The 7,689-nt window shown below is 38.8% G+C and overlaps 1 pseudogene; it reads left to right on the top strand.

The window, feature by feature from the left end:
• Positions 1-2,093: 2,093 nt before the first annotated feature.
• LOC101283413 (poly(rC)-binding protein 2-like) lies at positions 2,094-3,586 on the top strand (annotated as a pseudogene).
• Positions 3,587-7,689: the final 4,103 nt, after the last annotated feature.

Genomic DNA, 7,689 nt, shown 5'->3' with positions numbered 1-7,689 from the left:
TTTTGAATTGCAGGAATTAAGAACATAGGCTTCAGATTTCGACCTGGATTTAAACTTGACTCTGCCTCTTTATTGCCTTTATGACCCAAAACAATTAGATGTGATCATGTGTTGTGCTCACTTCAGTTCCTAAAAATAACTTTGTGGGTGAATGAAACCAACATGTCTTGTTTTTGTCATCCTGTAGCTTCACAAAAGCAAAGTGGATAGATCCTTTGGTGTTCTCTTTAAGTTTAAAGGGTGTATGTAACCATATAGAAACTCAGAAGGAAATGGATGGAGAGGGTGTTGCAGATTGGGATAGCTACTCTAATTCTTCAGGGAAAACACTCTCACTTTTGTTTTACATAATTTTGGTCTGCTTAATTTGCATAGCTGTTCTCTTGTCTTTCACTTGCTTATCTGATAGCAGTGTGTGGTTGTTTTCTTTGCCTTTTGAGAGCTCTGGATGATATCTTCTTTCATTACAAAACTTCCTTGACAAAAATAGTATCAAAATACGTATTCATATTTAATGTTAGAAGAACAAAAACTGGAATAGTGTTACTCACCTGGCAGTTACCTTGCACTTACACATTTATTCTCCTAGAATATGTCAACATAGATAATGTTATTACGTTTTATTTTTTTGTCATATGATTTCTTTATCTTTTGAGGAATGAACGGCCAGCTTCTGTTATCCTAGGTAATACCCGTTTCTTCTAACGGTGTACAGCTCTAAAAATATTTAACAATGCAGTAAATATTGTTAACTGAAAAAAGGAATACTTCATTCAGCAAATTTAGTTTGAAAGACTTTATTTATATTTGTCGTTTAGAACGCTTCTGCCTTTCAATAACAAAATCCCTGACTCAAAATGACAAATGACAAGGAAACAGTATTGTCACTGTAATAGGAAGGCTTCATTCATGATGAGTGTCAGGCTTGGTTGATTTTTTTTTGGCACAACAGTATGATCAACTCTACCAGTTCTTTTTATTTCTGGTCTCTGCCATCATAAACATTTGCTTCCTTCAGGACGGATGCAACATTTCCAGCCATCAAATCCAGAAGGAATAACAAAAGGAAACAAAGAGATCATTTATTCCTTCATTCTCTCCTAAGAAATAGCAAAATTGCCAGAAACCACTGACCAAACTATTTCTCCCCCCACCCCCACCCCGTGCCTCATTGGTGAGATTTTGGCCTCATAACCATTGCTGGGCCAATCAAGTTCACTCCTTGGAATGCAACGGGACAGATTTCCAAGGCCAATCTCATAGTCATGCAGTCTATGCAGTAGCACAAGAACCTGGGCTTGGAAGAGTTCCATTCTTAGTTTAGTATACTGCTAGTATCATCTTGAAAGTCTTAATCATTTTTAAACAAGGGACCTGCGTTTTCATTTTACACTGGACCTCACAACATTATATGGCTGATTGTCCATATTCCCCTGAGGTCATTAGCTATATGAGTCAGGGATGGCTAGTACTTGTACGTCTCCAAGAAAAGAGAATGGAGGGGCGGGGGTGCTGGGTAAACAGCCAGCAGGTTTTAACTCCACTCATTATTTGACTTTAGAATGGTTTTAGTCCAATCTAAATCACCGAGAGAAACAACAGTGAAATGACCAGTGCTACACATATTAGAAAATTAATTCCTCAGGTTAAAGAAGCCACTGAGTACAAACTAGAAATTGGTGTTGTAGTGGAGGATTTAAAGGGAAGTGATTAAGAGTTAAGGCATATCTTCTTACATTGTTGCTCCTGATATCACCCCAAAATCATAATTGACCCGATGAAACTGATTCTCCTCCATCGATGCCTACTTCCCAAACTTAACACATTACCTTCTTTGTCCTCATGCACACACAAACACACACATTAAAAATTTTCAATGCGCCCAGACCAGCAGAGGCAGCAGCCGGAGCAGCTGCAGCCTGCGCCCTCTGCTGCCCGCCCGCCCGCGGTGGGGGGGGGGGGGTGGCCCTCGCCTTCCCGCCTTCCCGCCCGCCCCTATTGTTCCGCCCCGGCCTTCCGCCCTTCGCCTTCCCGCCTGCTCTCCTTTTCCCCTCAGTTACCTCGCGCCTGCAGTTTTTGGCTTTCACCCCCACCAGTGACCAAAGACCTGACCACTCAGAGTCCAGCTCCTCAGAACACTGCTCAACATGGACACCGGTGTGATTGAAGGTGGATTAAATGTCACTCTCACCATCCGGCTACTTATGCATGGAAAGGAAGTTGGCAGTATCATCGGGAAGAAAGGAGAATCAGTTAAGAAGATGCATGAGGAGAGTGGTGCATGTATCAACATCTCAGAAGGGAATTATCCTGAGAGGATTATCACTTTGGTTGGACCCACTAATGCCATCTTCAAAGGCTTTGCTATGGAAGAGGACATCAGCAGCTCTATGACCAATAGCACAGCTGCCAGTAGACCCCCAGTCACCCTGAGGCTGGTGGTCCCTGCTAGTCAGTGTGGCTCTCTCATTGGGAAAGGTGGTTGCAAGATCAAGGAAATACGTGAGAGTACAGGGGCTCAGGTCCAGGTGGCAGGAGATATGCTCCCCAACTCAACTGAGGGGCCATCACTATTGCTGGCATTCCGCAGTCCATCATTGAGTGTGTGAAACAGATCTGCGTGGTCATGTTGGAGACTCTCTCCCAGCCCCCCCCGAAGGGTGTGACCATCCCGTACCAGCCCAAGCCGTCCAGTTCTCCAGTCATCTTTGATGACTGCAGGTGGTCAGGACAGGTACAGCACAGGTAGCGACAGTGCGAGCTTTCCCCACACCACCCCATCCATGTGCCTCAACTCTGACCTGGAGGGACCACCTCTAGAAGCCTATACCATTCAAGGACAGTATGCCATTCTACAGCCAGATTTGACCAAACTGCACCAGTTGGCAATGCAACAGTCTCATTTTCCCATGACGCATGGCAAGACCGCATTCAGTGCAGGTTTGGATGCATCTGCTCAGACTACTTCTCATGAACTCACCATTCCAAACAATTTGATTGGCTGCATACTCGGGTGTCAAGGCGCCAAAATCAATGAGATCCGTCAGATGTCTGGGGCACAGATCAAAATTGCGAACCCAGTGGAAGGATCTACTGATAGGCAGATTACCATCACTGGATCTGCTGCCAGCATTAGCCTGGCTCAATATCTAATCAATGTCAGGCTTTCCTCGGAGACGGGTGGCATGGGAGCAGCTAGAACAATGCAGACTCATCCATAATCCCTTTCTGCTGTTCACCACCACCCATGATCCATCTGTGTAGTTTCTGAACAGTCAGTGATTCCAGGTTTTAAATAGTTTGTAAATTTTCAGTTTCTACACACTTTATCATCCACTCGTGATTTTTTAATTAAAGCGTTTTAATTCCTTTCTCTGTTCAGCTGTTAATGCTGAGATCCATATTTAGTTTTATAAGCTTCTCCCTGTTTTGTTTTTGTTTTGTTTTGTTTTTTGGGGGGGGATTTTTGGCTCATGAAATTTTTTTGTTTGTCATGGAAATGTAAGAGTGGAATATTAATACATTTCAGTTTAGTTCTGTAATGTCAGGAATTTTTCAAAAAAATTAAAAGATGGACTGGAGCTTTTTCTTTGTGAATAGAAAAAAAATTTTTTTCAATGCCTCTTATTACAAAAGAAAAGCGGAAAATCCTTAACCAATATTACAAGGGCCAACATGATTTTGCCCTCTACATCTACATTATGTAGCACTTCTTGCTACTTCAGACTCTCAGCTCTGGCCAGCTGGGCTTTTCAATTTCTTTTGAGCTCCATGTTGTCTGCAGCTTAGGAATCTTTGTCATGCTATTTTGCCTGCTTCCACTTCCCTCCTGTCCCGTTTATCACAACAAACTTTTATTCATACTTAAGATCAAATTTGGAGTCATTTCCTCAGAAAACTTTCGCTGCAACCAATTCCAGATCCAGTTATTTTGTAATGGAGCCTATAGAATTATATTGCTTCCTTTCAAAACTGGTATCTCAGTTCATATGCACACTTTTATCAGTATCTGCAATTTGTAGATTAATAGCAAGAACGCTTAAGCCCAGGAGATCAAGGATAGCAATAAAAAGCAGTTTCATGAAGCTTTTTCAAAACTTGACTCAAATCCTCTTAGAACCACTAATGGGTAATATGCAAAGATAGAATTGTGTCACATGCCTAACTAGAGATTTTGTTTGGTGAGGATGTGAGTTAGTTAACTAAGCTTCATAATTACATTTAATTGGTATGTGTGTTATTCACTCAAACATACAGCTTTTAAGTCACTTATTTTTTTATTTGAACATATAAAATTGCCTGTATTGATTTAAACAGGAAAGCAACAAAACTATTTGAATACCCTGATTCAGTGACAGATCTATATTCTTTTGTTTAAATGATTTCTAAGGTACCTTGAGGATTCTTTTAAACTCTAACCTTTAACCTGACTATTTAATTAAATGCTTTCCAGTCATTTCATTGTTTTTTGAATCTTCTTGCATTGCTTCCCAAACTTAAACACTGAAGTACTTATGAATCTGATGGGCTTGAGATGCTTCCTAATGAAGTCTGGAGGGCAGATTTTTATTCCTCTCTTGACTTTTTGTCCTTCATTAAAGACAACTTTGAATTTATATTTTCATTAGGCCTCTTTCCAAGTGTTATCAATTGGTTGGTGATCTGATTACTAATTAAAGATCTGGAGTTCAAAATAGAGCTGCAGATCTTAAAATGTAGTGTGTGTGTGAGTGTGTGTGCATATGTGTCTGTATCTGTGTCTATCCATATAATATATACATAAGCACACACATTGGTGACTACATTGTTTTTTAGAACTCAATGTATCAAATGCATCCATCCATCCATTCATTCATTCATTCACTAAATAATTATTGAGTATCTGCTATGAGCCCAGGTACTCATTTAAACCAGCAGTCCCCAACCGTTTTTGGCACCAGGGACCGATTTCATGGAAGACAAGTTTTCCATGGACTGGGATGGGGATGGTTCCGGCAGTAATGCGAGCGATGGGGAGCGGCAGATGAACCTTTGCTCGCTTGCTCACTTGCCACTCATCTCCTACACAGTTTCAATCCCCTCTTTTCTTTGTTGTTCTTCAGTCTTGAGGAGGAATGGGTGTGGAACAAGGAAATAAAGTTTTAGATTGAGAGGTTAATCATAAACTTGACAGAGGAACTCAGTTTTAGTTCTGTTTCTGTTTCAGTAACACTGTCATTTAATTTACATTCTAGTAGTGGAGACAGATAATGACAAGAAAATAAATAAAATATGTGCTCATAACAGTATATGTATAAGTGTATAACAGATAATGTATAAGTGTGATAGTTATACAACAGAGAACGATTGAGATAAGGAAGAGAGTTGCTACTTTATGTAGGGGGTCAGGGAAAATCTATCAGAAAATGTGATATTTGAATCAGACAAAGACATTAAAGCTGTTATTATAACTATTTCCCATATGTTCAAAAGGTTGAATAAAGGCAAACACGATATAAAAAGACTCAAATTGAACTCTAGTATTAAACTACAATTTTTGAGGTGAAAAAATAATCAGATTAGGCAGCTTAGACTTTGCAGAAGGAAAGATTAGTTAACTTGAAGACATCACAGTACAAACTATCTGAAATAAAACACATCGATAAAAAAGAAATTTAAAAAATAAAAAGCAAAGTGCATCAGTAAGCTGTGGGACAACTTCAAACAGCCTAATAGATGTGTAGTTGAAGGCCCTGAATGGAGAAAGGGGAAAACTAAAAAAAAAAAAAAGAAAATATGATATTTGAGTTGTGACCAAAATAATTAGAAGGAATGAGCAAGATGACAATTTCAGAAAAAAAATTAGCTCAAAGTAAACTTAATTTAGCTTTGAGGTAGGAATTGAGTCCACCTTTATATAGGTAGAAACTTTAATTGGTTGGGAAATATTTTCTAAATCCAAAAATCTTGGGCTTGTTCTATTTTTATTTCCTGCTTTGTGACTGCATGAAAGGGCAACACCTGGCTATTACTCATGAAGTCAAGGACTGTTCATACTTCTCAGATGAAATTTTTGTCCTGCTTGCCTCTGATTGACTATGCCATCTTGTTCAAATTACTTAACTTCTTGGATGCTGTTTTAAAAATTACTTAAAAGGTTTTTTTTTTTTTTTTTTTAAGAGAACAATCATTCTTGTCCTGTTATCTTGCCAGAGGGTAAATTTGTAAGAGAAACTGTGTAGAGTCATATTTAAGGAGAAGATTTGGGAACTGGATTTGTAAAACTGGATTTGCTTGTGAGAGCTTAAGCAAATTACTTAGCATTTCTGAATCTCAGTTTCTAATCTGTAAATTATGGGATAATGGAATCCACATCAGAGCTATTGTGAGAATTAAAGGAGATAATTTATGGAAAGTACCTGGCACATAGGAAGTACTCTCAATAAATCTTAGGTATTATTACTATTAGTCAGAAAAAGTAGTGACCGTGAAAGTTCTTTGCAAGTGAAAGAAACTCTATAAACAGAGGCTATAATTACGTGTTTGGTAAGTAGTCACACAGTAATTATTGGGTAGTGGCTTTAAGCATTTTGCTAAAGAATAGTCTTTATTTTTTTCTTAATTTGTGACATATTTTGAGTAGAGAATTGGGCTGTCTTAGAAACATTATAATCTACCATAATTCACCACTGTTTTTCAAAATTTTCTGTCCAGAAATAGCTTTTTCACTTGAGATATTAGACATGTAATAAGTCACCATATTTGTTATCTCCAGGGAGGTAAGTATTCCTTATCCTCTTATGGAGGGATGAATGTTTTCATCTGGCACTCTAATCTTAAAGAGACAAAGAAGTATTCCCTTCCTTAAGCACTGTGTACAAGGTGAACGAAGATAAATAGCAAGGCCACAGTGAATAATTATATAATAAACGAAATGTGCAATTATTAGTGGTACTGTTTTACTTTTAGCAATTTAATTGTCTACCAGAAGACCATCCAAATATACTACATTATATTCTCTGGTTTTCTACTTCTTTGCCTACTGAAGCTTTTATAATGATTTACATTAGTAATGGCCTTTCTCCAGTTCACTTAATTTAATCATCCTCAGTTTATTCTTCCTTTGATGGAAAGCAATTAAAGAGAGTGTAGAGTTCCCCCAAATGACAGCCCTCACCTCAGTAGACCCAGGTGTATGATAGTATATACTTCTCAGCTGTGCAGTTGCTCTAGAAGTTCTGTCCATAAGGTAGGAACGATAGATTATAGCCCTACCTTAAGGCAGGAAAACAATCTTGTCTTGCAACAATAAGAAAACTAATGCAATAACAGTAATAGCAGACATTTCTCGGACACTCACTATGTGCCACATACTCTGCTAATCTATGTGGATTTCCTCACTTAATCCTGATTTCCAAACTATGAGAAAGGAATGTGTATGGGCCTTTTTATATAAATGGGGAAACAGGCCCAGAGAGCTAAGGTAACTTGCCATGACCATGTAGCCAGGGTCTGTTGGTACATATCCAGACTCAGGAGTCTAGTCTGACCTTAGAAGCTGTGCTCTTAACCACCACTGATCCGTATAAGCCAAATGATGTTATTCTCCCATGCACAACTCTCCGGAACTTTCTCTTAAGACTTCACAACTACTGGCCTCAATGTCCGAAACCCTCTTTTTCCCAGGTATTCATATATTTTACTTCCTCA

The sequence above is a fragment of the Orcinus orca genome, chromosome 3 (genome assembly GCF_937001465.1).
Source record: "Orcinus orca chromosome 3, mOrcOrc1.1, whole genome shotgun sequence".
NCBI lineage: Eukaryota > Metazoa > Chordata > Mammalia > Artiodactyla > Delphinidae > Orcinus > Orcinus orca.
The sequence above is the reverse complement of the archived record's forward strand: the minus strand, read 5'-3'. Positions and strand labels throughout refer to the sequence as shown.